Here is a 10,373-nt window from a genome sequence, read left to right on the forward strand (position 1 = left end):
AACTTAAAACGATGATCAGAAATGCTTATGGGAGCCTTCAAGAACACCTGGCTCACTTTAGGGTAGTAGATTAAGCACTGGGAGATTTAGGTTAAATATATAACCATTAAGAAGAGAAGGAGAAGGGAACATTAACCATATCAAGTTCCCTCACTCTGCTTCCAGTGAGGCTCAAGCTGGGAGGCCCCCAACTTCCTCCCCTTTCAGTCACCCACCCAGTTCAGTTCATTGCTCTCCCAGACTGGGTGGAGGCCCTGAGGATGCTGGGAGTTTCTGGGGAAGAGAGGACAGGTGGGTGTGATTGACATGTACATCACGTCAGTCATTCTCCACTCACCCCATCGCCTCCCCTCCAGTGTCTATTCAAACTTCCCTCACCTCCCACATCCATTTCTATGAACAGTATCACACACCTCAACCAACCTCCACTTTCTGCTAATGACCTAGACCGATGCAGCCCAATAGAAATATAATGGAAGACAGATGTGAATTACATATATAATTTTATGTTTTCCAGGACCCACATCTAAAAAAGTAAAGGGAAACTGGTGAAATTACTTTAAATAACATATTTTGTTTAAATCCAATATATCCAAAATATTAATTCAAAATAAAGGCATACCTCATTTAATTGTGCTTTGCTTTATCGTGCTTCACAGATAATTGCATTTTTTACAAATTGAAGATTTGTGGCAACCCTGAGTGAAGCAAGACTATGGGCGCCATTTTCCCAATAGCATTTGCTCACTTCCTGTCTGTGTCACATTTTGGCAATTCTCACAATAGTTCAAGGTTTTTCATTATTGTTATATTTGTCATGGTGATCTGTGATCAGTGTTCTTTGATGTTAGCATAGAGAAAAGAGAACTCACTCTATCGTGTGAAGGCTCACACGATAGTTAGCATTTTTTAGCAATAAAGTATTTTTAAATTAAGGTACATACATCTTTTTACACATAATGCTATTACACACTTAACAAACTACACTATAAACCTAAGTTTTATATGCCCTGGGAAACCAAATAATTCATGTGACTTGCTTTATTTTGATATTTGCTTTATTGCAGTGGTCTGGAACCCAACTCGCATTATCTCCAAGGTATGCCTGCATAATCAACGTAAAAGTCATTAATGAACTGTATCTGTTCATTGAAATCCTGCCATTTGCAACAATACGGATGAACCTAGAGGGTATTATGCTTAGTGAAATAAGTTAGACAGACAAAGACAGATACTGTATGTTATCACTTACATGAGAATCTAAAAAATAAAACAAACAAATGAGTATAACAAAACAGAAAGAGACTCACAGATATAGAGAACAAACTAGTGGTTACCAGTGGGGAGAGCGAAGGAAGGAAGAACCAGATAAGGGTACGGGGATTAAGAGGTACAGACTACTATGTATTAAAAAATAACCTACAAGGATATATTGTACAACACAGGGGACATAGCCATTCTTTTATAATAACTTAAAATGGAGTATAATCTATAAAATTTTGAATCACTATGTTGTATACCTGACAGTAACATAATACTATAAATCAACTATACTTTAATAAAGATAAATAAATAAAATTATTAGTGAAGTGTTTTAAATTCCTTTTCCTATAAATGTTTGAAATCTGATGTATATTTTACATTCACAACACATCACAATTCAGACCCTCCATGTTTCAAGTGCTCAATAGCATGTGGCCTGTGGCTAGTGGCTACTGAATTAGACAGCACAAGCCTGGGCTCTCACTCCAAGGAAAATACCCAAACTTTCAGAACGAATGATTATTGCTGAATAAAAGGATCATGGGTGGCTTTTTAAAAATAATCTTGGCTTATCTGTATTTTTTATTGTTTTCCAACAAACACAGATTGCACGTGTTTACTTTTTTTTAAAACTTGTGATTTTAAGTATCTTTGACATACTGGGAGAATTTCAATGAATGAACCTTCACATTCATGCTCAACAATATTTGTGCTCAACAAATTTGTGCTCAACAATTGCACAAACAATAATGCAAGTTATTGTTTTAATGGCACACGTGGCATCAGCATCTGTCTTCACTTCCACATTATCTGTCAATCCATACCTAGTTCCTATCTGCTTCACCATCATCAATTATTCTCTCAGTTCCCTGTAGCGCGCCCACCTTCACCTTCTGCAGATCACTGGCTTGACGGTACAGAATGCTCAGAAGAAATATTTCCCCTGCTCTCACCACCTCTGCACAAATATTTACTAACCCACACACAATCTCTAGTTCTGCTTTAGTAGAACTAGGGACACTGGTATATGACTCAGAGAACTCAAATTCAAATTCTAGAAAAAGACTGTCTTCAGTGCTGCTTCAAAGTTATTTTAAAATAGGTTTGTTATTTACTATTACTTAAACTTAGATATATCCAAAAGCTATTATATGTCCCACCTTGGTTTCTTTACAAAACCAGACAAGCAATACAAGCAACTAATTTTTTAATCAAAGAATGCACTTCTCACCTCAAAGATTCTGACATATTATAAAATGTAAAAACCATAAAATTATGGTTTGGGTGCTTAAATATAGAAGCAGTCTAGTCCCTGGAAAATGAGGTGGACACAGCTTAAGAAGTTAAATGGGCTTAAGTTAGGAAACTAAGGTGTGAGCACTTACTTTAAATAGTACAGATTTTTAAATCATGTTAAAGTTTGGTTTCATGAAGTGTTTGCCATGCTAATAATGATAGGTTTGCTCTTTTCCCCCAGGCTTTGATAGGCGGCATGTGGAACCCTAAAATGGGGAGTTACGACACCTGGATATTAGTTCTCACTGCCAGCTGCCAACCAGCTATATGACCTTGGGTGCAGTCCATTCACCCCGCTGGATTCAGCCTCCCAGGCTGTAAAGAGGGGTTGACAGCACAGCGCTTTCTCAGGCTGCTTCCAGCTCACCATTCCTGACCTTTGCACTAATCTCCCTCCATCCCATTATCCCTGAAACATTTGCCTCCTCATGCATCTCCTCCTTGCTAAAAGAGAAGATGGCTGGCAGCACAGCAGTGAAATGGGAAAAAAAAAAGCTGTTAAAAAAAAAAATCCTAAAATGAGTCACCTTTCAAGAATTTACCATCCTCTGGTGCCTGAGTGCTTGCTCGTGATGTTAAATCAGTTCTTCCAATGAAACTTGCTCTAAGAACCTGGTATTTGTTATATGTACTGTTCTTGGATGATGTTTATACCAGACACTCATCTCTTTTAAGAGCCACTTATAGGTACAAAACAGCACAGAAGTTATCAAACAGATATTGGCAGCCAGATACATCAACTTTAGAGAAGCCTGTAGAAAATCAGATCAAAATCACAGAGAGTTTTAATCAGGTCTTTGCACCTGAAGATAATTACAACTCCCCAAACTTCCCACATAACCTCCCCAGAACCTTGCTGCACCCTAAAATCTAGCCTGCTACAAGAATCTCTTCCTATCCCTTAGGGCCGGCTGCAGCGATACCCAGGAGGGCCTTCCCTCCCGTAGATTCCTCCATCAATGCTTCAGTCAGGGGGCAGCTGATGTTAGTTCTGGTCTGTGTTGCTTCCGCCTGGCCTGATTTTTCATGCTGCCATTTTGAATTAACATAGGTTTCCTCTGCAACTGATGCATCTTCTAGTCAGGCTTGGAGCACAGTAGGCACACACGCACACACGCACACACGCACACACACACATCGGGAAGCTGGACTACAAGCGCAATCCAAGACACCTGCAAGCCAGAATTAAACAGCAAATCCAGAAAGACCGTATTATTTAACAGAACACTACCAAGACAGTTTGGAGCCACAGCAAATGACTGCTTCTGCATTTGAGTTGAATGGACATTTTTAACCCCTAAATCTTAGTTCTCGTCAATTCTCTAAAGTTCAAGTGTCCCTCCTGCTTTGCAGATCACACTCGTCTCAGACCTCACAAGTGATGTAGCCCAATAATCCGCGCCCAGACAGACAAGCGAACCGAGGGCGCAAAGGCAAACTGAAGTGGATAATCATCTCAGAAATACGAGTGCCTTTTACCAATAAGTGCCCCGGCGCCACCGCCTTAACTTGCCCCGACACCCCCCCATCCCCAAGATCCGCCCCGGGTGTGGCTTGAGGAGGAGGGCGGTGTTATGTCAAGTCCTTCGGCCCTCGCAGACAACAGCAAGAGCCGACGCGTTTGCCCTTAGGGGGAGGGTAGTCCTCCGGACACGACTCGGCAACGGCAACCGCAACCGCAGAACCGGCGGACGCGGGGGCAGAGCCGGGCCAAGGGCAGCAGGCCCGCCAGGCAGCCATGTTCCCGCGAGCCCGCCCGCGCGGCAGGTGCGACGGGTTAGGTGCCTGGCCCGCTCCGCCACCAGCTGTGTGCCCGTACGAGCCGGGAACCCCCGGAGCGGTCTGGGGGGGAGGGCGGAGGCCGTACTGAGCACACACCCCAGCGGGCCAGCAACTGAGATACCAAGCAATGGAAACACAGGAGAAGCGGCCTGGGGGAGTGAGGAGAGTTCAAAAGAGGTGGTGGGAAGGATGGGGTTGGGGGATGGAGAGCGGGGACAGGTTCCAACCAGGCTGCGGCGCCCGCGCCCTGGGGTGGGGCAGCCCTCTCCTGCGCCCCCGCAGCCTGTAGCCGGAGTCCCCCACCTCAACCCCGGGCTGAGGCCCCCTCTCTCCTGATCCCCTAGAGACCCCAGACAGCCCAAGCCAGCATCCGCGGGATTCCCACCCGCGGGTTTGGAGGGACAGCTGGAGGCGACGAGGCACAGGTGACGGCGATGGCGGATCCGGGTGAAACCCGCCGAGGGAAGCAGCCGCAGATTCCCTGCACTCCCAGGGGTGCCCGTCACAGCTCACCTGAGGGGCTGCGGGCTCCGGGCTCGGCTCTGCGGTGCTGATGCTGAGGCCGGCGAGGGTGCGGGTGGTGCCGCGCCTGAGATCACTGTGGCGACATCGAGGGCTGCAGTTGCAGTGGCGGAGGCGGCCGTCGGGCGCTTCCCCCTCCCCAGACTCCCCGCGCTCTTGCCCGCCGCCCCCAGCTAACAGCTGGCCGGGCTCACGTGACCGCGGGGCCCGCCCCCGCCTCCGCCTCCGCCTCCGCCTCCGCCTCCGCCTCCGCCCCCGCTGCACGCCGGACCCGGGCCGCGCCGCGCCGCGCCGCGCCCGCGCTCTGCCTGGCCCGGCGGGGCGCCTGGGAGCAGAAAAGGCGGCTGAGAAGACGAATCTCCTCGAGGAACGTGGCTCGCTCTTTGCGCGATTTTTATTTCTTGGTCACAGCGGGGTTGCGGCTTTCTGGAGAACTCGGGCTTTAAGGAGCCAGGTCCCGCTTTCTCCGGCGCCTCTCCCGGACTCCGCCGTCTGGGTTGCTACGTGCGGGCCTCTGTGCCTAAGCAAGCTTTCCCCGCGGAGAAACGTGTCCGGTACTTTGTTGACTCACAAGTCCAAGCCAACTCCTTGCCTGGGCTTAAAGGTACGGTTCTGCGCCATGTTGACAAGCCAGACCCTATGCCCGATACTTTTTTTTTTTTTTTTTTGGTACGCGGGCCTCTCACTGTTGTGGCCTCTCCCGCTGCGGAGCACAGGCTCCGGACGCGCAGGCTCAGCGGCCATGGCTCACGGGCCCAGCCGCTCCGCGGCATGTGGGATCTTCCCGGAGCAGGGCACGAACCCGTGTCCCCTGCATCGGCAGGCGGACTCTCAACCACTGCGCCACCAGGGAAACCCCTATGCCCGATACTTAGACGCTAAAGCTCAAAGAGGTTAAGCAACTCGCCCAAGCAGCAAGTAGCAAAGCCAAGATTCCAAACCTGGGTTAATAAATCCAGAGACAGGTGACAGGTGTGTTGATGCTGGCGTCAAGGTCATTGGTCAGGACATGACCATCCGTCTGTTACCGGAACACAGACTTTACCTTTTATAAACTAATAAGAAAAGACCATCTCAAAGGATATGAAGAGATAGTATAAAGGGAAAAAAAAATGCAGTACCACTTAGGCACGTGAAAAAATATTCAAGCTCACTTAACTGCAAATCGAATACATATACAAAGTAGCATTTCCACCTGTCAGATTAGCAAAAATCAAAGTTTTATAAAGTCCGTAGAGGACAACTCGGCAATATCTCCCCAAATAACAAATACATATATAGTCTTTGACCTAAAGATTCCATTTCTGGAATTTATCCTACAGATATACCAACACGGGTGTGAAATGATATGCGTACAAGGTTATCCATTGCTACATTATTTGTGCTTGCAAAGATTAGAAGCGTATGCCCATCAATAGAGAACTGTTCAAATAAATTACAGCACATCAGCACAATGGTATGCTATCCAGCTGTTGAAAAAATGAGGAAGATCTATTTCTATGTACTGATATGAAAGATTTCCAACCTATGCTAAGGGTGGGGGAAGCCATGTGAGAAACATTGTGTAAATGTGTTATCATTTGTGGGGGAAAAAATATGCCTGTACTCATTTGCAAATGCGTGGACTATCTTTGGAAGGATACCTAAGAAACTGTAATAGTAGATGCCACCAGGGAGGAGAACTGGGTGACTAAATGCAAGGCAAGGAAGGAGACTTTTTTTACATCTTTGAATGTTATGCCTGTGCTTGTGGTTTGCCAGGAGTGAATGGATAGTGGGAGAGGGCTGGGGGAATCAGTGCAGTTACTGCAGGATAGAGCAGTAGTGGTCATAGACTCTTGGAGCACAAAGGGACCTGACTGTGCATTTAAGGCCAACCAAGGAAACTGTCCTTTTACTTTTAGCCTTTATCTTCATATTCGATTGTCTTTGTTTGGACAGAATATAATTGGATCTTGCTTTTCATTCAGTCAGACACTCTTTGCCTTTTTTTTTTTTTTCTCTTTGCCTTTTAATTGGAGTTCTTAGATCAGTGGCTCTTAAACGGGAGCAGTTTTGCCCCCAGGGGACATTTGGCAATGTCTGGAGACATTTTTATTGTCACAATGGCAGAGGTGAGGGAGGCCTCTACTGGCATCTAGCACATAGAGGCCAGGGATGCTGTTATACATCCTACAGTGCAAAGTACAAGTCCCCACAACTAAGAATTATCTGTTCCTAAATATCAGTAGCATTGGGGTTGAGAAACTCTGGTGTAGACCTTTTATATTTAATGTAATTATCAATATGATGGGTTTTAAATGTAACATCTTGCTACTTCTATTTGTCCTGTTCTTGTTTTTTTTTGTGTGTTTTTTGCTCTTGCCTTTTTTTGAAGAATTGAGTATTTTTCATATTCCATCTTATACCCATTATTGGTTTATTAGCCATACTTCTTGTTTTATTTGTTGATTACCCTAGGATTTACAATATGCATCTTAAACTTATCACTGTCTACCTTCAAATAATATAATTTCAGATATAATGCAAAACACTTTCGGCAGGATACTTCTATCCCCCACCCCATCTTTATTGATATTGCTGTCATTTGTTGTAGGTGCAGGTTAGATGATAATGAGCTCTTTCAAGTTTTGTCTGAAAAAGTCATTACTTCACTTTCATTTTTGAAACTTTTTTTTTTTTTTTTCCGATACACGGGCCTCTCCCGTTGCGGAGCACAGGCTCCAGACGCGCAGGCTCAGCGGCCATGGCTCACAGGCCTAGCTGCTCCGCGGCATGTGGGATCTTCCCGGACCGGGGCATGACCCCGTGTCCCCTGCATTGGCAGGCGGACTCTCAACCACTGCGCCACCAGGGAAGCCCTTGAAACATTTTTATTGGATACATAATTTTTGGTTGAGAGCTTCATTTCTTTCAGCACTTTAAAAGTACCATTCTATTGTCATAAGACATTGTCACAAGACTTGCAAAGTTTCTGAAGAAGAGTCTGTGTTTGATTATTTCTTCCCCTGTACGTAGTGTGTCCTTTTTTCTCCTATGGCTGCTTTTAAGTGTTTTCTCCATAACACAGATTTTGAGCAATATGATTATAATGCACTTTGTTCTGTTTTGGGTTTTTTTTTTCCTATTTCTATCCCATTGGGGCTAACTAAGCTTCTTGGATCTGTACGTTTATAGTTTTCATCAAATTAGGAAAAATTTTGGCCATTACATCTTTAAATATTTTACCCATTGTACCCCATCCCTCCCAAGTTCAGAGACTCCAGTTATACATATATTACACCACTTGATATTGTCCCACGGATCACTGAGAATCTATTCTTTCCCTCCCCACCCACCACTCTTTTTTCTCTCTTCATTTTGAATTTCTCTTGATATTTCTTAAAGTCTTCTTATCTTTTCTTCTACAGTCTCTAATCTAATCTACTAATGGTTAATACTGTCAATTAAAGTTTTTTTTCCTCTCTTTTTTTTGTGCCCCCCCCAATCTCCTCTCCCACCATTTTTAATGTGGCAGCATTGTGTTTGTTTTTATTTTTTTCAAAGGGGGTTTTGCAGTTCTCCTGGCCCGAGGACTGTCTCAGTCCCTCTCCATCCTTACAGTGGACGCCTCAGGTCCACAGACCTCACCTGGCCCGGTCGAGATCTGGACCTGACCATCTCCCACAGCTTCAGGAAAGTCCAGATGGAGTGAAGCAAAGCTGCATGGTAAAAGGAATTAACTGCCACTGCCTGTTGATGAAAGTTTTATATCAGATATTTTATTCTTTATCTCTTTAAGTTCTATTTGGTTCTTTTATACCATCCATTTCTCATACACATTTTCCTTTAAATCTCAGATCATATTTATATTTTAATAGCTGTTTTAAAGTCTTTGTATGCTACTTCTATCATTTCTGTCTATTTTTAATCTTTTATTGGTTGTTTTATTTCCTGCTTCTTTGTCTCTCTCATAATTTTTCATTGGCTATCAGACTTAGTGAATTTTATGTTGTTGAGTAATGGATTTTTAAAAATATTTCTTTTAAAGAAAGGTTGTAAACTTTGTTCTTAAGAATCGGCTTCACCCATTTGAGACTTGTTTATAAACTGTTCACGACAGCTCTAGGGTAACTTTAACTCTACGGCTACTTTAGCTCTTTACTAAGATATGACTCACATATGGGTTCTAATGAATGTTCCATGTAATCAGTAAGGTGATTCTGGCTAGTAGGAACTTGGACAATTCCCAGTTTTGTGTAAGCTCTGGGAATTTTTTTGTGCACAGCTCCCCAGTAGTTGTTCTTTCCTCAGGAGTTATTCTTTGCCCAACATTATGGTGATTCACCATATGCATGCAGCAATTGGTATTCACCCAATGACTCAAGGAAACCTTTATGCAAATTTCTGAAGTTTTTTTCTGCTTAGTTTTCTCTTATCCAGAGCTCTGCCCCACAAATTCTAGCTGCTTTGACCTCCCTGAACTCTGATCTCTGTTTCCTCAACCCCACAAGAGAACTGGGCTCTGTTTTGTTTCCCTCCTTTTTACCATGTATAGTTCAGGAATTGCCTCCAAGCAGAAAACTGGGATAATTGTAGCTCTTATCTCATTTGTTTCCTTTCTCTTGAGAATCACAGTCCTGCTCTGCCAGTTGCTCATTGGTTGTCCAATGTCTGACAAAATTTGTTTCATCTATTTTGCCCAGTTTTCTAGTTGTTCCCAATAGGAGAGCAAGTCCTATAGCAATTCTTCCTTCATGGGCAGATGTGGAAGGCAAGGAACACTAATCTTAATGCCCCTAAGGAACCAAATGTCCTGGTACAACTAGAGTCATTATCTTAGGAACTGAAAATGCATAGTTTACTTATAGAACTTCTTCAACATACTGATATAACAAGAAACATTTATTGGACACCTGTATCAGGAATTGCACTATTGCTACAAAGGTGAGAAAGGCATATCAGTCCTGCCTCTCAAGAAGTCAGGGGCAAGCAGGGAAATTAATTAAGTATAGAAGTAATATATGCATATATTGTATGTTGCTGTCAGGGTAACATAAGAGTTATGCATAGATAAATACATTAATCTAGCATGTTGGGAAATATAAACAAGTTTAAAAGATGATCATAAACGAGGGTTACCCAAACCTAGACCACTTAAAAAAATACATTGATGATGATTTTGCCTTTTCTTCTAACCAGTGTTATTTATTGTCTAAAGAACCCAATGCAGTAATTTTGAGGAGCCGAAGTACATGTGTAATTGAGAAATGCCTTTAACACATTGCATATAGAGATATTTTCCACTTAGTACTTCTTTTAGTGTGTAATTATAGCAGGAGGAAAAGGATCTGTCATTGGGCAACTCTCATGGGGATGAATGACAGACAATATTATGTGAATGAGACACTTATGTATGGGCAAGAAAGCCTCTGTAATTGCCTTGTATGTAATCTTATGAGAACCAAAGAAGGGAGCTGACAGGAAACCATGGGAAAATGAGAAGGAAAAGCACTAGTCAAGATTAGTCA

The 10,373-nt window shown here is 43.7% G+C and overlaps 1 protein-coding gene across 2 annotated transcripts in view; it reads right to left on the reverse strand.

Moving 5' to 3' along the window:
* Positions 1-5,010, reverse strand: part of SCRN1 (secernin 1) — a 61,720-nt gene extending 56,710 nt beyond the window's left edge. For both annotated transcript variants that reach the window (XM_060020662.1, XM_060020661.1), the window contains exon 1: positions 4,855-5,010. The gene's annotated coding sequence lies outside the window, so the exon portion shown is untranslated. The remainder of the gene's footprint in view (positions 1-4,854) is intronic.
* Between the last annotated feature and the right edge of the window lie 5,363 nt (positions 5,011-10,373).

Source organism: Delphinus delphis, chromosome 9, assembly GCF_949987515.2.
Source record: "Delphinus delphis chromosome 9, mDelDel1.2, whole genome shotgun sequence".
NCBI classification, from domain to species: domain Eukaryota; kingdom Metazoa; phylum Chordata; class Mammalia; order Artiodactyla; family Delphinidae; genus Delphinus; species Delphinus delphis.